Raw genomic sequence first — 25087 nt, 5'->3', positions numbered from 1 at the left:
ATTACTATAATTTTTTTCATATTTCAGAGTGAGTCATCCAAGATGGCGCCAGTGTGTAGGGCTTGTCATCCATTGCTATGCTGTACAGCCCTTTGGTTGGCCTTGTTGCTGTTTTAAGTGCTTTATAAATAAAGTGATATGGCATGGTATATCAGATAATATGGATCCTTACAAATATTTGTGTATATTGGTCGGTTCAGCTCTCCTTTAAGCTCCACGTGGAAAACTTGGTAAGGAAACTGAAAGTTAAACTGGGTTTCTTTTTTAGAAATAGATCCTGTCTAACTCTGAAGGCTATGCTGAAAATTGCTATGCTGAAAATTGCTATGCTGAAACAACTTGTAACTGCCACTTTCCTTCCCGCCATTGACTACAGTGACATTATTTACATGAACGCCCCTACAAGCACCCTGCAGATGATGGACACTGTCTATCATGGTGCACTAAGATTCATAACTGGCTGTAACTACCGTACCCACCATTGCACTGTGTATTCACTGGTTAACTGGACATCATTAATGTCACATAGACTCTCTCACTGTTACATTTTCATCTTTAAATCACTTCTTGGTCTGTTACCTTCATATATCTCCTCCTACATGTGACTCAGTGAGTGCAGCTACAGCGTGCACTCTCAGGACATTATTACCTGCAGTGTTCCCTCAGTGCAGACTGAACTAGGCAAAAGGTCCTTCTCCTACTCCTCTCCTGTTTCCTGGAATATCTTGCAAAAAGATCTGAAGCTCTCGATCTTGACCTCTATAAGTGGCTTCAAACATCTGCTAAGTTCCAGGCAAAATCCAATGCAGACATGTTCCTGTTTGTAGTATTCTAGATTGCTTTACAACCTAGCTGTTTTTGTTTAGTTTTTTTAAATACCTTTTTCTTTAATTTGTTCTTCTCAATTTGTATGCTTTTTATGATTGTCTACTGTTGTCATCGCTCGTTGTTAAAATGAGGCCTCTCGTAAATGAGTCCCCAAGGCTCAATGAGATTAAACTGTATAAATTAAGGTTGAATGAATATTTCATAGTGTCCTTTTCTGACAAAAGGCATTCAAACAACTTTTTTCAATGTCAGAAGTGAAATCAAATTTCAAGAGTTATAATGTGAAATAATAGTAATGTAAAATGAGTAAATGCATAAATATTCCCTTTAATGTGACCGTCTTAATTTAACACAGAAAAAGATTAATAAAAAGTACTATTTGGGATGGATAAAAAGGCATTTCCAAGGCCTTAAGCATTCCCAGGAGTTCTGTTAAATTCATCATCAAGTAATGAAAGGAATATTGAACATGTGTAAATTTACCAAGAGCAGGTTGTCCTCACCAGATAAGTGACCATGAAGAAGGAGAATAGTGAAGGAGACCACCAAGACACCTGTGACCGTTCTGAAGGAGTTACAAGCTTCAACAGGTGAGATGGGAGAGACTGTGCAAACAAGAACCGTGGCCCAAATGCTCCACCAGTCAGTTTTATGGGAGAGTGGCAAATAATAAATTTGAATATGGTGTTAGGAGGACTCTATGGTCAAGTGCTTTTCAAATGTCCATCCTAGTTGAGATTTAATGTAAGTTTTCTTCTTTGAAATAAAACACCTTATCTGTGATATGTTTGAGAGGATAGAGGATGCAGAGGAAAGCGTGAGAAGGAGGAGGATGACTTGCTGTGGAAACGCCTGAAGAGAGAAAAGCCGAAAGAAGAAGATCTGTGATAGGATAAAATATAAATTAAAGAATAAATAAACAAACAAATAAACTGGTTCCACTATTCTGTCTTGATGACCAACATTCTGATTTTGCTACAGTGAGTGCTTGAAAATGCACATTTTGAATACTAATAATTATATTAAAAAAAGCTAAAGAAGGAGTCTAAAAAGTTAAGTCTGGTCCTCTGGACATTCAAAAAACAACACAAAACAAACAAAAAAATAAACTAGAAACGTTTCGTCTTTCATCTGTAAGACTTCATCTTCAGACTGAAGAAGTCTTTCGGATGAAAGACGAAACGTTTCTACATTTTTTTGTTGTTGTTGTTTTGTTTTGTTTTTTGAATGTCCAGAGGACCAGACTTAACTTTTTTATTTTTTTAGATTTTTCTACCTGGATTATTGAGCATGCATCAGGATATAAAGGAGTCTTTCAGAATATGGTTGTGGAGGAATCCGAAAGCAGCTGATAGATACAGGGTGGCTAGAAGGACTGTGGCTTCAGTGATTGTGGATGCAAAAACTCAGGCATGGGAGGAATTTGGGGAGGCCATGAAGTAGGACTTAAGATCAGCCTCAAGAAAGTTCTGGCAAACTATTCGGCAACTCGGAAAAGGAAAGTGGGCCCCTTCCAAGGCTGTGTTTGGTTTCAGTGGGAAACTGCTGACCTGGACTGAGGATATTGTTGAGCGGTGGAAAGAGCACTTTTGAGGATCTTCCCTAATCAACTCATCATTTCCACTATTAATGAGGCAGAGTCTGAGGACTTGGAAGATGAATCCATTGCCATGACAGAAGTCACTGAGGTAGTCAAAAAGCTACTTGTTGCCAAATGTTGAAGGCTCTGGATGCTGTCAAGTACCATGTTTGACACGTCTTTTCAATATCATGTAGGACTGCGAAAATGCCTGTGGAGTGGCAGATTGGGGTGGTGGTTCCATTTTTTTAAAATGGGGACCGGAGAGTGTGTTCCAACTATTGTGGAATCTCACTTCTTGTCCTCGATGGGAAAGTTAACTCCAGGGTGTTGGGAGGTAGGCTCTGAACGATTGTCAAACCTCAGATGCAGGACAAGCAGTGAGGTGTCTGTCCTGGTCGTGGAACAGTGGACCAGATCTTCACCATTGAGGAGTTGCTATGGGGGTCTTGGGAGTTTGCCCTTCCAGTCTACATTTTGTGTACCTGGAAAACACTAGAGATCATGTTCTTTGAGGCACTATATGGTGGTGGTGGTGGTGGTGGGGGGGGGGGGGGGGTCATCTAGTTTGCTTGTAAGGGCTATCCAGTTCCTGTATAAATCCAGCAGGAGCTGTGACTGCATTCTTGGCACACAGTCGAGCTCATTCTCAGTGTGGAGACTTTGCCGCAGGTGGAGGACTTCAGGTATCTGGGTGTCTTGTTCCTGAGTAATAGTAGGATGGAGTGGGAGATGGATCAACAGACTGGGGCATTTTCTTCAGTAATGAGGGCATTGCTTTGGTTTGTTGTGGTGAAGAAAGTGCAGAGCCGAAAGGCAACTTTCTCAATTTACTCACCTGTCTATGTTCCAACCCTCATCTATGGTCATGAGGTTTGGATCAGGACTGAAAGAACAAGATCCTGGATATAAGTGATCAAAATGGGCTTCCTTCGCAGGGAGGCCAGGCTCACCTTAGATATAGGGTGAGGAGTTCCATCATCCAGAGGGAGCTCAGAGTAGAGCTGCTGATTTTCTGCATCAAATGGAGTCAGTTGAGTTAGTTCGGACATATGATTAGGATGCCTCCTGGACGTCTCAATTTATAGGTTTTCTGGGCACATCCCATTAGTAGGAGGCTCTGGGGAAGACCCAGAAGTTACTAGAAGGGTTGTGTATCTTCTCTGGTCTGGGAATGCCGCAAGGTACCCCAGGATGAGCTGAAAACAGAGATGTGCAGTCAGGGGAGGCAATGCCTCACCTGTCATCATGACAAGTACAATATTAACAGTGATAAGAGAAAATACATTTGACAACTTGTCTGTTCTATACGTGTTTTGTAAACCTGTTTTCTGAATTATTTCAACACCTCGACGGTCAAAATTGTGGCCTGTTCAAACAATACGGGATGAGTCAGTGTAGTGCTCTGGCTCACCTCTGGTGGCGCTGTGTCATATACAGTATATGAAGTAGGCGGTTGGCACATTCCCATTGCTGTCTCTCTTTATATCACCAGTATACATGTTTGATTACACATGTGCTACACATGCTGATGTTCTACAGTCTGTCTAATATATTGAATGAATGTGTCTGACATATTTTTACTTTCTAATTGGTCATAAATGCACGTTGAAAATACATAGGGTGAGGCAGAAAGTACCGTGCCGCACCGATAGGGGGCAGTGTTGCCCCATAGGGACAATGAAACATTGCTGTGCATTCTTTTGTTATGCAGAGGGGCAGGGGTGGAAGATCATATCTCAAAACTAAAGGATTTTTCTAAACTCATAATTTTTCCAAACACGTTCATCTTAAAATAAAGTTAAGATAATACTTTTTAAAAAACATTTATTTAAAAAGAGAGGAGTATACAGTTGATTAAAGCATAATTAGATGCATTTTTTAAAGAAAAAAGGCTAAATAGAAATATAAGCTTCTATTATGGGTTCATATACAGTATGTGAGCATCCGATTCCCGATGAGTCAGTCCCTCACCTGTCACAAACCTCAGCGCACGTCACTGGCTGAAAAGTGTTGCTGGGGAGAGGGATGTCTGGGTTTTCTACTGGATCTGTTGCCTCCGCAACCCATTGCATAAGCAGTATAAGATGGAGATAATAATAAAGATATTATTATTATTATTATGTTAATAATAATGATGTTGTCATTAATGCTATTATAATACTTGTTGGTTTTCTCACTTGTACTTATTTTAAGGTCCCAATTTAAAAAAAAGTCAATTCTATTTTCTGTATGTAATAAATATCAATCGATTAAGTCTCACATTTATATATAATTTTTAAAAGTGGTTTTCTTGACGGGCAGCACGGTGGCACAACTGGTAGAGCTGCTGCCTCTCAGCGAGCAGGTCTCTGGTTCAAATCCCGGTCCAGGGGCCTTTCTGGGTCGAGTTTGTACGTTCTCTCCGTGCATGCGTGGGCTTTCTCCGAGTACTCCAGTTTCCTCCCACAGACCAAAAACATGCATGTTAGGCTGATTGGTAACTCTAAATTGTTCCTAGGTGTGAGTGAGAGAGTGAATGGTTGTTTGTCTCTATGTGTCCCTGTGATGGACTTGTGACCTGTCCAGGGTGTACCCTGCCCCTCACACAGTGATTGCTGGACATGGGCACAGGTGACCCCCGTGACCCAAAATGGAAGAAACAGGTAAAAGATAATGTCTGTGCTGCCCGACTTAACATCCACTTGTTTCAATTCAGTTTATTTATATAGTGCCAAATCACAACAGATGTCCTCTCAGGGCACTGAACAGAAACATTCACATACATTATAAATACAAATTAATATTACAGTATTTTATCAGTTATGTATAGGGCTCAAAATAACACATTACCATTAAATATCCAAAGAAATTTTGTTAAAAGGCAAAGTTGTTATAATCTTAAGGGGATAGAGATGTTTGTCAAACCAAAATTCAGAACTAGTCTGAAGGGAAGGTCTACCTCAATCCAAGGAGTTGGATTGTGGAATGGTCTAGAGAGTGATGTGAAAAATGCCAAGTCAATGTGTACATTTAAGAAAAAGATCAAAGCTGAATTGTTTAAAAAAATACATGAAGTAGCTTAGTGTGTTTTTGTATTAGAATTAGAAAAATTAGAAAGAGTTATTCGTTTTATTCTGTCACTTGAAAATTATAATGATTGAACTAATTGTTTGAAAAAGGGGCAGATATAATAAGATTTTTTTCTTCTTTCTGCTGCCTTTCATTTTAAATCTCCTGTATTTTTTTTATATAGTTATGAAACTGTTTTGTATTTTTAAAATGAATAAACTTTATACCATACCATTTATACCAAATAACAATTAGTAAAGTTATCTAAGTTTCCTCATTTTAACTTGTAAGAAATCTGATGTTAAGCAACAAATTTCCACCTCACATTTTCTAATATTTTATTCAATGACAATATTTTTGCGTTTAACCATAATTAGTTGGTCAGTTTGCACATGTTGGAAAGAAGTAATCCAGGTTGCGGAACAGACTGCACTGCTGGTGAAGAGGATGATGATGAATAAGCTGTGCAGCACGGATGAATGTCTGTGATGAAGATATTGAGTAATGCAGAATATTTACAGCTTCACAGGTGAAACATTATTTATTGCCACACACAAAAAAGTGAAACAATTACAAAGCTTATTTGCATCGTTGGTGAAATTGTACAATTTTCCTCAATTTATTTATTATTTAGGCTCTTAGAAAAAAAAAAAATCTAAACAATAAAGGGTAGTCCAGAAACGCTGAACTGCTCACTAAAATGTTCAGGGCAGTGGCACCCCTCAAGGACCAGAGATGGACACCCCTGCTTAAAGCATTTAAATGCATACGAGCAACTTATGAATAAATTGTAAATGTTTGCATATTTAAGTCTGTTCAGTTATTTATTGTATGGGGCAATTTGTCACACTAGGTTGTGACATTTTTATTAAGTTATGCTAATTTATGAAGATGTAGCCTACTCAAGTCTTACAGTGTGATGTCTATAATATTTTATTAACACACCTGTCTGTAACAGCCTTCTCAATATAGATGTACTGTTATCTCAATATAGATGTACTGTTATCACTCCATGTTGATATTTCTCATCCAGCTTTAAAAAATGAGGCAGAGCTCAGAAGTCCGTCTGCTCCTCACTCACCGAACTGCGCATGCGTCAACGAGGGCGCCTCCTCTGATTTGACGACCCCTGAACGGAGCGCGCAGCCCACAATGAGGCAAGGCTCCCCGTTACTGGCGCATCATCGTCTGCACCTGCCTGCTCCGTTGCTGCGGTTGGAGAGCTGGGAGGGGTCATTATTTCGCAGGGACCGTGGGAGGAGGAGGCGCATCCGACACACCGACAAAAGCGTGTAGCCTCAGATTCAGCACCACAAGATTAAGAAAAAAGGAGGGCGTCCGGATTGTCACTCTCCGGGTGTTTTATTGAACGGGACACCATTTTTGGGAGTACTCGGCGAGAGCGGGAGCTGCGCACAGTTTGTGGACCTGCGAGAGGCGGCATCTCCAACAGCTGAAGGTACGGAGTAGTTAGTTGAGAGAGGAGGGAGCTGTGGATTGTGGAGCTCCGAGGTTTTTCTTGCTAGCAGCCCGGATAGCATTACTCACTGCACCGACTGCTAACATTAGCTTAGGCGAGGTTCTCATTCATAACTGCTAAACAAACCCCCCACTATTCCACAACAAGATGGCACGCACGGCGTCATATATCCTCAGCTAGGCTAGAATAATAATAATAATTATTATTTTTCTGGTTGGCTAAAATCTCAGCTATCTAGGGCTTTCTGGACCCCTGCTATCCAGCGAGCAGTGCTGAAAGCCCGCACCGACTCGCTTGTTCGGGCAGAGCCGAGCCAGGCTGCTAAGCTAGGCTAACAAAACACCGGTCAGGTGGAAATTAACGAGCGCGCACATCTGCTTCATTATCCCGCAGCTGCTTCCCAATTGGGCCTCGCGTTATTTTATCCGTTTTTAATTTTAGCGTTTGATTTCTTTGTGCGGGAACATCAAATGTGCGCGTGCACCCTTGTCTGCGTTCCCAAGTCAAAAGTTCTGCTGACCCGTCCTAAGCGGTTCTGATTCGTGTCTGCTCGGCTTGATGGTGGAGTCTCGGAGTGATGTGACATGCCTCACCCTGCAGCTGCAGCCTCACTCTCAGCCCGAATGCTTTCATTTGTTGCAACTTTTCGGTGTTTACCTAAACCCCTGCAGCTCATCCACGGAAATAAAGTGCAAACGCTACATTTGTGCAAGTCTGAGCGTGTCTTTCCCACCTGCTCCCCCTGAGCCAGCAGTAAGTATGAGTTGTAATGGGCTTATTTGGATTGTTGGAGTGCATGCTGGATCACTGTGCACCAACACTGTACAGTAACAGCACGAGTCGGACCAAAGCATGGAGACCCAGTGGCTCTGACACATTCCCTTCCTGTAACTGGAGACTCAGGATCATAGGGGCTTGTAGAGGTCACATAGCTGAATATAGAGCGAGCTTTTGACTGGCAAGGAGGTGTGCACTCCCCGTCATAAGATGCGTCTTCTTCTCCTCCACGTGTTAATTATTATCACCCGCTGCAAAGGCAATAATGTTTTTGCCTGTTCTCGTCCGTGTGCGATAGTTTGACTGTAGTGTAAGCAAAACATCTCCTGAACTCCTGAACATGTTTTCTTGACACTTTCAGAAAATGATAATTAAATGCACCACTGCTTAACCTCCGGAGTCCCAATTCTAGACGGCCACCACCGCTGACCAACTAAATAGTTGTAACTCAGCTAATTTTACAGATGTTGAGCTAAAATTGAACGCGTTAGTAGCTATGAGTCATGGAGATATGTTAATGAGACTATAATAGTAGTATAAATGTGAACATTTCAAACATAAACCATCATTAGAATGTAAATATAGTGATAAACCTCTTCATGCTTGACACTGAAAGGGTGTTTTTGCCTTTATATAACTTAAAGAGGTGATATTTTAAAGGTTATGACACAGGTAGTACTTTGCACAGCACAAAATAATTTGAAATTGACATTTTTTTACTTGTCAGACTGATAGATTTCTATCCATAAATGACCATTTTATTCAAGTTACAATTAAAATTTAACTACTGTAGTTGTTTTTTTTTTTTACAACTTTTGTTTTATATTTGATCATTTTTGAATTTGCATTTTCACAATACAATTACGTCGTGTGATTTCAGATATAAACGGATTTAGCGCATCTAAATGGCAAAAACTTTGTTCGCATTGCTGTAGTCTTGTGTGGAATTACATTTTGCACATCTTAACGATAAACTCTGATGAACACTTGAAACTGATATGTTCAGAGAGAACATTGTGCATTTTTTACAACAACAACAAAAAAAATCCAAGTTAAACAGGGTCAGGCGTTTGCTATAATTTTGGGCATACAAATAAATGTTTTAGTGTTAATATTGTTTGATAGGAAGAGAGTCACGCCACAAGATGCTCAAACAGGCTGTGCACGCTCCCAGTTGAGCTGATCCAGCGGTGCTCTTGCTAGTAGGACTTTGGTCACACATGCAAGATGGACGTGTCCGTATGCTGATGACGACACTCTGGACGCAGTGGCATTAATTTTTTTATTTTCTTTCGAATGCTCCCTTAATCAGGGGTCGCCACAGTGAACTGACTCGCATGAAGATGTGACAATTATTATTACGCTGGATGCCCTTCCTGATGTGACCACAGACCACCGAGCTCCCACAGCCCTCTGTGTGGCGCAGTGAGCTGCCATAGGGTGCCTGGGGGATTGGATGGTGGGTGTTAAGGGCCTTGCTCAAGGGCTCAGAGTTGGGAAAATGATGGTGGAGGCAGGTGTGGGTGCTTCACCTTTTCCACCCACATTTTAATGTTGTTGGTCCAGGGAGTTGAACCAGTGACCTTCCGATCATAGGCCCACCTTCTCTACCCTCTGCACCACCACCCTCCCCTACACAGTAGCATCTATTGCAATGTTTAAATTCAATAGACTGTGAATGTTGGAAATACTGGATTCCTTCAAGGAATTCTGTAAGAATGGGCATTTCATAAAATGTGACATTTAATTAAAAAAAACAACAATAGTCTGCTGTCTTTTTTTCATTTAGCCATTTATAACATAAATCTACAGCCTTTAAAAAAAAGAAACTCAAACCATGTATGAGATTAGCAGGTCGGATTTGTTTTACTGTACCAGTGTATTAATGAACTTGACTTTTAATACAATAAAATAACCTAACGTTGTTGTAGAAAAACATCAAATAAAACTTATTTATTTTGTTCAGTTTTTTTTATTGAATACATTTATTAATTATAGATTATATAACATACATTTTTACAACCAGTTTAATTGGCTGCCTTCTAAAACTGAAGTGGAGTGTTTGCCCTGTATAACAGCCATGAAATGTATACAACTTATAATGAAGAAGTAACTCCAAAGTAAGTGAACGTTATACCAATCATTGCCTAGCAGTCTAGAATAGAACCTAAATGATTGATCCAGTAGATGTCATCTTTTGAGTTCTGTCCTGTTTCAAGTGTCTTAAATAAATAAAAAAATGCTTCTTGATATTCAAGTTAGCATAGCAGTAACAAATAATTCTTTAAGTATTTTGCTCATACAATACACAATATATATCACAATATTTATAAATAACCTCCAGTGTTAAACAATATAGTATGTAAAATGTCACTGTTGTACTCTATTCAAACAGACCATTCATGTTTGGTCAAATAAATGAAAACATCAAATAAACCAGCTGTGAAGTTCACAGCTGGTTGAGTGGAGAGACGTTGACATACGGCATTCACAGCATTCTTCATTTAGCAGCGAATGACTTTTTAGGTGGTGAAATACATTAGTGGTACTTTGTGGTAGTGGTTTGACGACGTTTTGCAAATGACCGCATTTTGTTCGACATCCTCTTTCTAACATCCAAACCACCGCCCCATTATTGATCCAGTGCTGTTTCTCTTTGGAACTACTTCATTGGACTTCTCTTCAGTTACCGTCTCATTCTCGCTCACCTGAAACGCCCGCTGTCGCCATATTTTTTCCCCATTTCAAGTCTATATGCGCATGCTCCGCGCAGTGTGTCAGGCAGAAAAACAATTCAGGATGGGAGGAGACAGGGATTAGTGATGCTTTCGTAGCGTGTCGGAGAAACGACACTCGCAGTGAATTAGATGCAGAAAGCTTATTAATGGAATGTCAATTTATACTCGATGGTTGCGATGGAACCATTTTAACCATCGTAAATTGAAAAACTCGTGATACATCACCCAGCTGCCAAGCATGGACAAACTCCCCTCTGCCCTTTGGGAAATAATTACATATGTTTATCACTTTCTCAACATCTGCACAAACTAAAGTCCTGATGTAAGCTCAATCCTCCAGGAAAGTAAATCAGAAAAAAAAGTTAAATCAGGTCATCTGGATAGAATATTCATAGATTATTTAACTGCTTCTTGTGTTGTCATTTTACAATAGATTAACTCCCAAGTGTCCATGACTGGAATTTGTATCAGGAATGCAGCTCAGAGATAGTATGCCACATCTTAGTATGACGATACCAAATCGCAGACTCTGACAGCCTCCTGTGTGTCATCATCTGGAGGTTTTGGATCGCTTAGTGTCTGTCATTTGCAGCTGAAGGAATTCATTATTTTTCTCACTTGAAATAAGTAAAAAAAAGAAGAAGGCATAATTCATGTGCGAGACCACGCAATCAATGGTAGCCAGGCAGCGTTTTGTGTTTCCTGTCTCCTGGGAGAGCAGGCGGTATTGACCGACTACCATGGAACCCCTCGTTGTTGGTATGCTGGAGCACGGCTTTAAGGTAGCCATGGCGCCCCCACTAAGTGGAACAGGATTGCTTGTCCTCCTAGGCCCTCTTTCACTCAAACTTGTCTACCCATGCTTGATAGTTTTTAGGAGATGAGGCAATAGAAGCAACAAAAACCAATCAATAGTTGTAGCTTTCACGTCTACAACATCAGTTTTAACAGTCCTTACCTCAGGGTTTCCATTGCTTAATGTTGCAAGGCTGGCCTGCATGGACCTGACAGCAGTTTGGTAAGGTCTCTCTCTTTAGGAATATACTTTCTTACTTTACACATGATGAGGTGTAATAGCCTTATGACTATACAGTAGGCAGTATTGCCATATGCCTAAACTGTTTAAATAAGCAGTGTGTAAATGAGAAGAGAACATTGTTGTATAAAGATGGCTGATAAAACGGATGATCCAGCAGTGCACTAAAACACTGCATCAGCATCAGTTTGATTCAGCAAGAAGGACTGAGCTTGTTCTCTTAAGTTTTCTTCATATGCATGTTCTTAAACTACAACTACATCCTCAACGCCTTGTGACAGAACAGTTTTAGTGAACAGTTACCGTATATACAACCCTCAGTCTGAGTAGCACGACCATTACAAGAAAGCGCGACCCAGCCACCCATCCTCTGTTACTCATTAGTCTGTGGGTGGATGTGGTTGAATAGTTCTCATAAAAACCGTTCACTATATGTTTTTTGTAAGTCATTGAAAATGTTTCTGTTATGAAGATAAGAAACTGAAATGAATAAAGTGCAAAAAAGTGCATTATTTTTGTCACCACAGCTTTACTTGGGTGAAACGTCTAATTAAACATTGATATTATATGCAGCTTGAATCTTATTTTCAGGTTACAAGTACATTTTTAAAGACTTCTCGGAAGGCATATATAATCTGCTAACAGACCTGAAGGGAATATTAGAGGCTCTAAAATCGATGTGCTAAATGAAGTAGAGTTAATGTCAAGCTTTGACATTTTCTATAGGTCTTCCTTTTTGGTTGGACTGATCTGCCATGCTGTTCTGTAAATGTCCTTGCTGTCACAGAGCCAGATTTTTCACTTTGGTCAGCTGGTTTGACAGGTATTTTTTCAAAAGCACAGTCAGTTTTTTGTGATATTGCAACTGAAAGGCGGGAAAAAAACCGCATATTCAGCTGATGTTTGGTAAACCATATTTTTCTTTTACATTCTGCTACATTTCACCCATTTTAAAGCTTGTTAAACTCATGTGAATTCACTCAGAAAATCTATGAAAGGGTTGAGTCAGTGGCCGATGTTTCTGCACAACCAGCCAGAGAAGGAAGTCAAAAACATCAGCTGTAAATTTTTTATGAGTCAATCTTCTCAAGGCAAACAAGTCGTGGTGTTGATGTTTTAAAGATCACTTCTTTGTAAGTCTTTGGAACATAGCTTTATATTTCGTTTTGTTTTTACCCAGAGTTTGTTTCTTTAGCCTCTGCTTAGCCATAGTAAGCCGTCTTATAGGAATGAGTTTTAGCACTAAAATAAATTAACTTGGACAAAAATAGCAACAGTACAAGTCAGTAACTTTAGTATAAATTCTCAGCTACAGATGATAGCTGTTAGAATATGTGTATGAAAGTGATGAAAACTGAGTTTGTTTAATTTGATAGTAGCATTAGCAAATTGCAAATAGTGCATTAAAAAATGTAATAATAGTTTAAAAACTTGGATGATTAATTTAGAAAGTGCACAGCTTAATTCACTGCAGTCCATTCTTTGGAGCTTCTCAAATAACTTTTTCAGAGCCGCTTGGTTTAACAAAACACATAATTGTGTTTGTTTTGATTGAGTTGCAACATTTTTGATTAAATACATTAACATATATGAGACAAATTGATTTTTTGGCATTGATCCTGTCAGTTTTGTTTGTTGAGCCTGTGTTATTATTGTTGTGGTTTTGAGTTTTCAAGTATTTTTAACAACAAGGAAGTCTATAATTTCAAATGTTCAAACAAAACAGCTCATAATAATGTAAATGCCTGTAAATGGCCATACCGTAATATTTTCTTAAAAACCATGGCTTACCCTTATTTTACATAAAAAAAATATCTGCCCAAATATTTTTCGTATTTGAACATTTATTGAATTATATTTATCACAGTACAATAATGTCAGTATTTATTTATAATATAGGCAAGCTTAGCACACCCAAATAACCAAAACTTTGTTATAATCCTATTTCGAATTGAAATTTCCAAATACGTATGATAAACTCCAAACACCTGAAACTGACACCGTCACAGAGAGAACACAGAAATAAAGTCATACAGGAAGTGCCCTCCTACAGCAGCTGATCTCTCTCTTTATGCTGGAGTTTAGACACATGTACAGCATGTACACAAATCATCACACAAGGGATCCATTGGCATTTAATACAGACACTTACGAATTTATTATGTGCTCTGACCTGCAAGGGGAGGTGGGTGGTGTTTTGGATGATGCTAGGAGAAATGCTGGACTGATTTTAATTAGTTGACTTTTAATCAATTAGTTCCGTTTTTATTCCTTTTTGGTGTAAAGTTATTTTAGTAACTATTGTGGATTTATTTTTTTTTTAACAAAAGGGTACAGACAAATGTATCTGTCTGTAACTACATCGACTGTTTTCCCAAAGACTATGACTTAGTATAGATGCTTTGCAATCATCAAGTACAAATAAAACATTTGTCAGTCCACCTTCCAGTCCTGGCACTGAAGCACCAAGTCCCTGGTTTATAATCTGACCAGAGCTTTATTACTTTTGCAGAGTTCCTCTAAATGTTGTTGATTGCTTCTGGTAGTTTTTTTTTCTCTTCAGCAGTTTTTATTGTGGTAGTTATTCCTGAAACAAGGCCAGCAAATATTTTGGTAGGCAATGCGCTCGATGCTGTTGACAGGGCGGGGCACCTTGGATAATGGTAGGGGAAATGCTGTACTCAACATTTTTGTCATAAAACTACTCTGTTTTATGCATCTTTTCTCAGAACTATATTTTCTTTAATGTGTGCATTACAATTTCACAGAATGTTACAAATTTATCATTCTGCCAAGCTCCCCAGACATATTTAAAAGAATATTGTCTTGGAATACTCTGCCAACGTAAGAATGACAGCACACGGCACATAAGAAGATGCTGTCAGGTTGTCAGGGCTGAGAGCGTCTGCTGTTGGAGCCTCTCCCTCTAACACACTCAGAAAGGTTTGATGTACACGAACCTTAAGGTCTGCACGTAGGTCTTCCAGACATGCAGTCTACCTTACACACTTTATACAAACATATAATTCTCTCAACATTTCATTCATTCATTCAACCTTTATTTATACAGGTTAATCCCCTTGAGCCTCGGGGACTCATTTACAAGAGAGACCTTATTTCTTTAATAAAGAGTGATAACAACAATGGATAACAACTACAACAATGGACATAAAAGAGGCATACAAATTATTATTATTTTTTTATTTTTACAAATTAAAATTAAATGGCAACCAAAAGGACAGCCAAAAGGAAAAAAGTAGTGATAAATACATCTATATTATAAGGCGATGTAGAAAACTAAAAACAGGAACATGTCTGCGTTGGTTTTTACCATGAACTTAACAGATGTTCGAAGCCACTTGTAGAGGTCAAGGTCGAGAGCTTCAGATCTTTTTTAAGATATTCCAGGAAACAGGAGCGGAGTAGGAGAAGGCCCTTTTGCCTAGTTCAGTCCTCATTGAGGGAACACTGCAGGTAATAATGTCCTGAGAGCGCACGCTGTAGCTGCACTCACGTAGAGACATGTAGGAGGAGATGTATGAAGGCAGCAGACCAAGAAGTGATTTAAAGATGAAAATGTACCAGAGGCAACCTGGCATCACTTTTTCTGTTTGAGACATCATTAGTGGAATACAAACAAAAACATCTAATGCACCAAGCTGATTAAGGTTTAACAATGAATTTAGTTACGTTGCATTGACAAAAGCCATGAGATGCAGAAATGGCTAGATATGGAACAAGACAAAGTGTTTCCTGTTTGTGTTGTAGCATAAGAGATGTGAGAAAGTTGCTGCTTAGTCTGCAAACTCGGAACAGGTTAGAACAGGGCTTTTCTTGCAGACCAAAGAAAGCCTTTTTAGAGCTGGTTCAGTTTTAGAACCTTCTAAGGACCAGTTTGCTTTCAACACAACAACAAAACCACCACAGAGTTTTGTTAGACATGTTGTGTCTTCAAATATACATTGGAACCCCTTATAAAAAAACAAACAAACAAGTGATGCTGCATATTGATCAGAGAATCCCTCAGGTGTGGAGGAAATCTGAGTTGTAATCAGATTCAATGATTCACTGTTCTTTGTCATGTGGTACATGTGGTGGAATGAAATTGTGTACACAGGGTCCCAGTTACATCCAACAAAAGTATTAAAATGTAAAAGAATAACTGTATAAGATCAAAGATATGAACTAAGAAAAACGTTCATAAAAAATACACTAAGCCCTAGTAGCATAAAAGCAATACACGGAACAGCAGCACGAACATGAGTCTGTGTGAGCAGATGAGTACGAATGAACACAGCAGCATGAAATGGATCAGATAAGAATGTCAGTACATTTTACACTTTGCATTTACTTGTGCTCATCAGTTTATAAAAGCAAGCGGTACACCGACGTGCCCCATCGCTGAGGGATTTGAGTAGTGAATGTTTATAGTTTTCAAGATGAGTGTTTTTCTGGACTGGAATTGAACAGGGATTGAAATCTATTCAAGTGGGTAGGAGTTACTCTGGAGAAGAGAGGGAGATGTTTTATCTGTTTTTGGTTGTTCAATGTGACAGAGTGATTGGTCCTGGTGAACTGAGGGAGCAACTTTATCCTTCTCCTGGAGCAATGGCAGAGCCAGGGGGTGGCCAATGGTGGCCTTGGCCACCATAGATTTGTCTTGGGCCACCCCAGTATTTTGAGGAAACTATAATTTTAAGCAATACAAAATCTAGAAAACGTAGTTTCTTCAAATGATTGGGGTGGCTGGTTCTTCCCATTCTCACACCTGCAAAAAATATGTTGGGTTAATAGAAATGTTCACTGTTGGCACGATTTCATCATAATGCACTGTGCATCATGGGTAATAGTCAAAAGTTTTTGTATTATATTTTTAATTTTTGTTGACGAAAGCCCTTAATGTATATTCTTATTTTGAAGTAATCTCCCTGTTGACCCGTTGTTTGGATTCTTTCACAGCAGCAGAGCATAAAAAACAATTTGTTTGCAAAATCAAACTTCTTTTTTGATAGCAGCTCTAATTAAGCGATGAAAAGGCCTGTAATAAAGTTTTAGTAGTATCAGGTGAAATCTTAAATGAAAAAAGGAGCAGACGGCCTTTATATCTCCCACGAACTGAGACTATTTCTCCCAGAGCAGACAGCACCTTTTATCATGACGGTCTTCTGCCAAGAGTCTCACAACAGTTGTGCGGCTTCTCCCTGAGCATGCAACACACTTCTGGTCCCTTCAGTCTACACTGCGTGGAATATTAAAAACAGAGCAAGTTGTATCTGCTAAACAGAATTTTACAGCATCTATGGGGGCAAGGCTGCTCTAAACTGTAAGTGGCTTGTTAAAGTTGGAATTACAGATCCAGTGTGCACTAACAATGTGACTTGGTGAACTGTGAGTAATTCAGGGTCATCCTCACTTGCAGTGTCATTGTTTTTCCAGCCATGAGAGATCATGTCAACATGCTCCTGGCAGTGGAAACTTCTTTTGCATCAGCTCTTTGCTGAACCGGAGCTACAAACAACCGTTTGGCTACGACGACTAAACTAATATGCTTTCAAGCGCTATGTTTAATTATTCCGAGCGTCTTATTCTGACTTAATTTGGATTTATTTTTTCTGATTTAGATTTTTTGAGAGTTTTTAATTAGCACAATATTTTGTGCAGTTTCAATTAAATTAAATTCAGTTTGTTTATATATCATCAAGTCACAACAGGAGTGATCTCAGGGCACAGAACAGAAACAAGTTGACAAAAACATTCATAAAAATAATAATTTAACACCATTTATTTGAGGAGCAGACTGCTTTGAATTTACCTCCATCACAGAACTCTCATCTGGTTTCCTGCTTCAAGTCAATCAGTTTGTCTGTTCCTCCTTCCTGTTCCTCTCACACTCAGCCCGTTGAAGCAGATGGCTGCTCGTCTTGAGCCTGGTTCTGCTCGAGGTTTCTTCCTGTTAAAAGAAAGATTTTCCTTTCCACTGTTGCCCTTGTGCTTGCTCAGGGTGAGAGACTGTGACGAAGTGAAGATTCAACTCAACCTGCTGCTTCCTTAGATAGAGACCTTTTACTAATTGGTTTTTATAATGTGTGTTATCTAGTGTTATGTTTATATCTGTTGGGACTTGGATCTATAGAAGTAAACTGAATTGAAAATGAATTCACTTGTACATTTGAGAGGTTAAAAAGCTGTTTTGTCTGCATTAATATTAAAAAAGCCTAAAATGCTTTATGGTTTTGAACAGAGGTGTTTGCACAAAATGACCCCAGCTGAACAGGTAAAGGTAATCTGCTGCTTCCACAAGCCCAGTGTAGTCGTCTTCATTATCCATGCTGACCTGAAGCTGAACGCTGTAATCGGTATCGGTGTCATGAAGTCGGTGGGCGGTGATAAAGATACAATATTCAGATCACGAGCACAGAGAATGACCCCAGCAAGGACGAGCACGTTGATGTGGAACACATCCATGAAAGACATGCACGGAGAGCAGTTTCTCATTTGCTTCTCACACAAACCTCACTTGATTAAGATGACTTCTGCATTTGCACCAAATATTTGGTCATTTTCTTAACAAAAAGTGATTTTTATGTCAAATGTGCGTGTGGTTTTTACACCAGTGGCTTTGATTCAGGTTTAAAATACAGGACAATATGTCAGATTTCTCTGTTGTGCAGTAAACGTTTTATCTGAACCAGCAGTTTAGAAATAATTTCAGAGAAGTCGGGCTCCAAAAATAAAACTCTAGTGTTTGTAGTGTCGCATCAGGAAGAGAAGGCAGCGACGATGGAGCTCCGTTTAGTATCAATGTAATAAAAGCAGAGCTTTCCATTAACATCAGCTGCTCCCTAAACATCTGCTCACTCATTTAAATCCAGCTGCTAGTTGGTGAGACCGCTTATAATTTAATAGTTATTGGGTTAATGAAGTCTCCATTTACTGTGCATGTTTGTACATTTGTAGATGAACATATGCTGTATATATTCATAACTTAAACGGATTCTTTCATTTTTCTGGACTGTATAATGTCGTGCATTGAATTATTAAAAACGTAACGTGAGACGTTAATTATCTTTGACCCATCAAAATGAACGTGGTCATTTATTTACAGAATCAAAATTTAACATCACACATTTACATTAATTTGGCAAAATGATTTCAACAACAACATGGCTAATTTTGCAAGCTGTACAATTTGATTAACCATACGGCGATGGTTGAAAACCTCAAGCTTCACCACAGTAACCACAACAGACATGTCGGTACAACAGACATTTCTAAAAATATCTGGAATGATTTCTAGCAAAAGAAAAGTTTAAAGATGGAAATGAAGTTTAAGTTGAGAGAGATGGGTGAGGGAATTTGTCTGTTATACCAGAACAACACGCTCCTTCGGACCAGCTTGACCCAACGGTACACTTTGGTTGAGATCGACTCTTTTACCTTTGCAGATGATAGTTTCAGCGTTGGTGTAGAGCTTTCCTTTCAACTCTTCCAGCGTCTCCGTAAGAACAGCTACACCTCAGGAGTCGTGAGATCGTCCTAGAACAGACTTCATAATTCCTCTGAACTTCTCTTGTTCAGCTTAGTCGCAGATGTCCTGAGCATTCTGCATTCCAGCATTCTCTCAGCGTTCTGCTCAGAGTTCTTCCCAGAACTGCCGAGAACTTCTCAGAACTACTGAGCTCTCCAGAACTCGACCGGAGCTGGAACCTTTTTGAACTAGGAAGTGTTGCACCTTTTAAAAGAGCTCACTTCCGGTTCATTTGAGAACTTTCTGATTGGTCGATGGACCAAACAGAGGTGTGTTTTGTGATGTAAGAGGTTATTAAGAGTCAAGGAAAAAGATTAAGATTGTTTAAGAACAGACAAAAGATATTATGAAGAACTCAGACTTCGTGGAGTCAATTCTCTAGTATCTTCCTGTAAAAGTTAAACATGACATTTCTTTTTCAGTAAACTTGCAGTTGACCGAAACTTGAACTTTGACCAACTTACACAACTTGCTCATTTCAGACAGACGATCAAGAAATTGAATCATTACTCTGTAACATATTCTAACTTGATTTCCACTTTGAATGAGGATTAAAAATCGTTATTACTGTTTCACAGTTGATTTAAAAATGAGTAGTTCACTTCAACATTTAAAAATGGTTTGAACTAACACAATTTGATTATCAAACATTTGTAAAATAGTAATGATAATAGAAAGTAGTGTTCTTTCACTTGATTAATTCAAGAAAGAAAGTCTCAGGATGGGTCAACCTGTATTTCTGGATTCAAATCAATGAAATGACAGTTTCTGTCCCATAAGGTCCTTAAGGTCAGGATTTGACCTCAGGCCTAGTTCACTACACATTTGTGATCACTCGGTTTTGCATGAAGACAAAGAAGCATAGTGCCAGTTTCAGACCCACGTTTTCTACAATAATGTGCCTGAGTGCTCAGCGGAGCAGCCGTGGTGTGCAGGTGAAGCTATCTTTAAAACTTGAAATGTAATGGCAACAAACAGTTGAATTTTAATTTTATTTTTGCCATTGAATAATAATTGTGACAAATTTGAAGTGGTTAAAAATCGGTAACAGTATTGCCAGTATAAAGACATGTATCTTGTTGGCTAGTGACTTATGAAAAGCTTTATGCATTATAAAAATCGATACTTTAATGAGGAAAAACAATATTTTATGGGAAAAATACTTGTTTTTTTTATTGCTCTTGATCCATTAAGTATATCGAATGAACTGTCCTAAGACAATTTCTACATGTTGGTCTGAGAGTCTTGAAGAGGGGAACTGATGTCTTTATGTGCTCTGCTAGATGCTCTGCTGCTGCAAAAGCTCAAACCACAGCAGTTCCCAACTTTATTTGGACACTTTAGCGAACCTTATAATGCAATTGTTTAAGTTGTTGGTTTTGACATTATAACATCATAACTTTGTATATTTTTGTTATACACAAACCCCTTGTATGGCACAGGATTAAAGACATGTACTCACATTTGACCTATTTATAGTAGACCAGTTAATCCCAGATACTAAACCGTGACTGGACTGTCATGAGATTACAGCATGCACCAAGTAAAAAAACAAACAAACGTCTAAGATTAGAAAAATGGCTTGATTCTTCCTTTAGGATTTTTATACTACCACGAACAACTTTACATGTACGGTGGTGCAGGACAACATTTATTAAGTCCACTGTTCTTCATGCTTATTGCAGTTAATGTTTATAAAGACAATATAATGTGTGAATAAACCAAATGTAATGCCACAATCAGCTCCAAATCTATAGAACTGTCTTTTACAGAATGTTTTAACATGTAATTCAGTGTGTTTTTTTTTTTTTTTTTGGGGGGGGGGGGGGGGGGTCACAGGTGTTTTACAAGCAACTGTAAAGTTGGTGGTGTGGAAAGGACAAAGGATGAGACAAATCCTTGTTTGAATTGATTTAATAAGAAACTTTTTCCTGGAATACTTTTTTCTTTGTTTATTTTGACTGATGTGTTTTCTCTGTTTGGAATAAAATGAGGATTTGTAATTTAAAACCAGTCCAAGTTTTAATATATTCAGTATTTCTTCACTTCAGTCATTTCAGTTCATCATGTGAGTTTATAATTAACTTTCAATGTACAGCTTTAACGTGTCTCCTGTTAATTTTTGGACATTGCATTTAGTTTATACCCAAACTTGATTTATTTTTTTGGTCACTTCACATAAAGAGATGCATCAACGTGAAAAACAATCCCATATATCACGATGAAAAATGCATTAGGAAACGTTTCTGCTTTTTTACTATAAAAGGAAAACTTTGTTGCGTCAGCTATTTTACAGAAACAACTAAGTTTCAGTCTTAATTCATTTGTTTTGTTTCCAGGATATATTATTATATACAGTAGTTCATGATTTAATATTAAAAAAAAAGCAATTTCTATGATCTGCAACATAAAATACTATATCACTGCATTATTTTTATGGGACCAGTGCCTTTATGTTTAGGTATATATTTTCTCTTCATTAAAACAAGCTAGCCGTGACCTCGTGTAAAGATGTTAACTTTAACAGCTAACCAACAACTGAGGGGCAGAGGCAGACGCTGCAGCAAATGGAACAAAACAAAAGCGTTTATGTCTGTCCTTTAGTTTTACATATATCAGTTTTTCTTTGTGGGCTGCAGTAGCTCAGTGGTTAATGTTGTGGTCTCGTATTTCTGAGTCTCCAGGTTCGAGCCCAGGCTCTGACAGGAAGGGCGTAAAACAATCAAAGAAAAACAGCTGTCGATATAGGACGGTGTGTTCTTATTGCACATATTTTGAGGTCTAAGAAACCTAAACGTTCAAAATCTTTCTGGAAACTGGGCGGAAGGATTTTTATCTGAGCCTATTTACCATTTGCTGAGGGTTGCACCTGAAGACATTGATGAAAAGAAATGGCTCTTTCAAACATTAGTTATTCACAATTATTTATATCCCCATCACTCATTTATCATGGAATATAGCTCATAAAGAAAACTTAGGTGGAAAATCACAACAAACAAAATGCACATTTCATTGCTCATGTTTGACCAGCATTTTTTGGTCACGTAGAAAATTTGACTGGAGAGCAGCTTTGGTTCATGTTTTTGGACACCCCCCTGCTGCTGCAGTAGATTGCGTGGATTAAACTTTGCTCTGAATCTGGGTCAGAGCTGTGTTCACTTTACCAGAATGATAAATGACAAGGATTGTTCTAATACAGTTGGTCTGATATGGGGGAGAAAATAAGTTCTTGCATGTTTTATGATGTGTAAGCAGTTTATTTTTTTAAATAATTTCATCTTGGAAATCTACTAATGTTTCCTGAAACTGCCCGGCTAAATTCAGTAAACAAACTCTGGTCTTGCATACATTATATTCAATGTTGAGGCAGCTTCTTTGTGCAACAGAAAGTTTCAAAGACCCATCTTAAATATTAAACCTGCATTAGTCATGATTGTAGGATAAGTTAAATATGCAGAAAACTGTGCATTGTTTTCAGCAGGTGCAACATTATTCTCCCTTGTATAAATAGAAACAAACATGATGAAAAGTACAAGCATTTCAAGGTTCAAGGTTCTGTTTTTGTCTTTTGTAACATGTGGTACAAGGTGGAACGAAATTGTGTACCCAAGGTCCGAGTTACACCCAAAAATAGCCAAAAAAAAAGTATAAAAAGAAACGGTATACAAGTATCTAAGACAAAAGCTAAACAATAATAATGTAAAATAATACAGTGTATTAAAGAACAGCCTGAACATGAGTCTGCAGTGAGTAGATGGGTATGAATACAGCAGCTTAAAGGCAAGAGATCATCAGCATGGATAATCAGCAGCACAGATAAAGTGACATATCACCAGTTAAAGTGGCATTCCAGTGATTTTTTTGCAGTTATTTTCCTGGTTAGGGATTCATGAGTCTAACAGCCTCAGGGTAGAAGCTGCTCCTCAGTCTAGTGGTTCTACACTTAATGCTCCTCAACCTCCTTCCTGAGGGGAGCAGGGCAAAAAGTGTGTGTGCTGGGTGAGTGGGGTCCTCCATGATGCAGGCGGCTCTCTTCCTGCATCTTGAGGTGTAGATGTCTGTGATGGTGGGGAGGCTGATTCCATCAGACTTCTGTGCAGCCTTCACCACTCTCTGCAAAGCTTTTCTTTCTGCAGCTGTGCAGCCTCCATGCCACACGTTGATGTTGGAGCACAGGATGCTCTCCACTGCACACCTGTAGGCGGTGAGGACTGAGCTTCCCAGTCCAGCTCACTTCAGCCACCTGAGGAAGTAGAGTCTCTGATGAGCTTTCTTGATCAGGCTGGTGGTGTTGTTGCCCCAGCTGAGGTTGTCATTCAGGTGTACACCCAAGTACTTGTTGCTGGAAACCACTTCCACCACAGATCCTCTTATGTTCGGGGGGGTGTAGGTGTTTTTGTTCCTTCTGAAGTCCACGTCCATCTCCTTTGTCTTCTTCACATTGATGTGAAGGTTGTGCTTCCAGCACCAGCTCTCCAGGCGTTCCACATCCTGCCTGTAGCTGGTCTCATTTCAGCACCTGTCCCATCTTATTGGTTCGTCCTTTGTTTGCATTTTCCATCAGTTCATGGTAATCACCTCGAGGGATCAGATTTAATGAGGCGGCGGGAATTCAGCTCACGATGACCTGGACAGAATTGTTTTGACCTCACTTTGTCTTTTTGTCACAAAATGCAATACAACAATAAATACCAACAACAAACATGAGAAGTGGATTTCACCAAGTGAGTAAAAGGCTTTCTTGTAAAAACACAAGGTTAAAGCTGTAGGATTAGTCATCTTTTGATGTCTAAATATCATTTGAACATCAAATGGCTCATTGGACAAAAGTGGAACTGTGATGATTTTTCTCAGTATGAGCATTTGAAATATATTTTTTATGTGTTTTAGATAATTTGATAGGCTGTGTTGCAGTTTTTAAATGAGTATGGCACCAATTCCTTTCAAAAATCTCCTGAAGAACCCATTAAAAGGCCATTTGCTTTCACAAATGAGTTTCTCTGTAAAAATCAAAAGGAGGTAAGGAGGCTGGCCTTTGTTAGGTACCTGTTTGTTTCTAATTGGTCATCTTCACACGCACCGCCCTGCATCCGGCTGTTGTTAATGTCTGAAGTTTAGAGAATGACTGACATGTTGCTATTCTCCTGCATGGTAAATATTAGGCTCATTCAAAGGACATTTCTGCAAAACGCCTGCACAGACCAGTCCTTCCTCTAATGGTTCATAAACCACAGGTGAAGCGTCCACACCCTGCTCAGCGGTTCAAAAAGCATCCATTCTGTACGCTCGTGAAAATGTTTAATATTGCGACTGACCTCTTGGCAGATAATAAAAAAGAGCAGGAAATGAACTTTAGGGTACTAACACAATTACCTGCAAAATGACAGTATAATATTAGGACTACATGTGCTGATAATGTGTCAAATGAAGTGTCGTAAAGTACCTTGAGTTTTGACATACATACCTTAGTTAGGATGTTCACAAAGCAAAACATTAAGCAATAAAGTTTTCCTGAGTCTCAATGGGCCTTTGAGTTGATGTAAGTGTGAAGTGAAGGCATTTCCTCATTTGTCAGACACGTTTACATTTTTCCTCTTCGTCCCTTAGTTTCTTTCTAAATTTATGAGTTTGTTTTTAAATAATGGAGCATACGTGTAAAATCCATTTTAAAATCCAAATAAATAAACAAAAATCACAGGATCATACAGTTTATGAAATTAGTCAATGAGTTATTAACTATTTACTGAATTGTGTTTTTATTTATGTGAGGAATCAATTATAAATTAATCTGTTTTTATGGCATGTCTGTGTTTTTATTTATCTCTAACCATTATTGCACACTTAAATAAATCACAACTATATTTTTAGAGCTTGTTTGAAGTGGAACTTTTAATACCTTAAAAATCCCCTTCTGCTTTGTAATCCTGGAAATCTTAGATTTGTGTAGAGCTGCAAGTTCAAAGAGGGGTGCAAAAAACACTCAACCAACAGAGAGAAGTCAGGGTCGTTACATTTGTAATATATATATATATATATATATATATATATATATATATATATATATAATACC

The 25087-nt window shown here is 38.6% G+C and overlaps 1 protein-coding gene across 1 annotated transcript in view; it reads left to right on the top strand.

The window, feature by feature from the left end:
- Positions 1 to 6615: 6615 nt before the first annotated feature.
- Positions 6616 to 25087, top strand: part of ctnna2 (catenin (cadherin-associated protein), alpha 2) — a 488266-nt gene continuing 469794 nt past the window's right edge. Inside the window, exon 1 of the mRNA XM_037698244.1 lies at positions 6616 to 6917. The gene's annotated coding sequence lies outside the window, so the exon portion shown is untranslated. The remainder of the gene's footprint in view (positions 6918 to 25087) is intronic.

This window comes from Nematolebias whitei, chromosome 3 (genome assembly GCF_014905685.2).
Source record: "Nematolebias whitei isolate Nwh7 chromosome 3, NemWhi1, whole genome shotgun sequence".
NCBI classification, from domain to species: Eukaryota; Metazoa; Chordata; class Actinopteri; order Cyprinodontiformes; family Rivulidae; genus Nematolebias; species Nematolebias whitei.
Note: the sequence above shows the minus strand (reverse complement) of the source record. Positions and strands in the feature narration are given on the sequence as shown.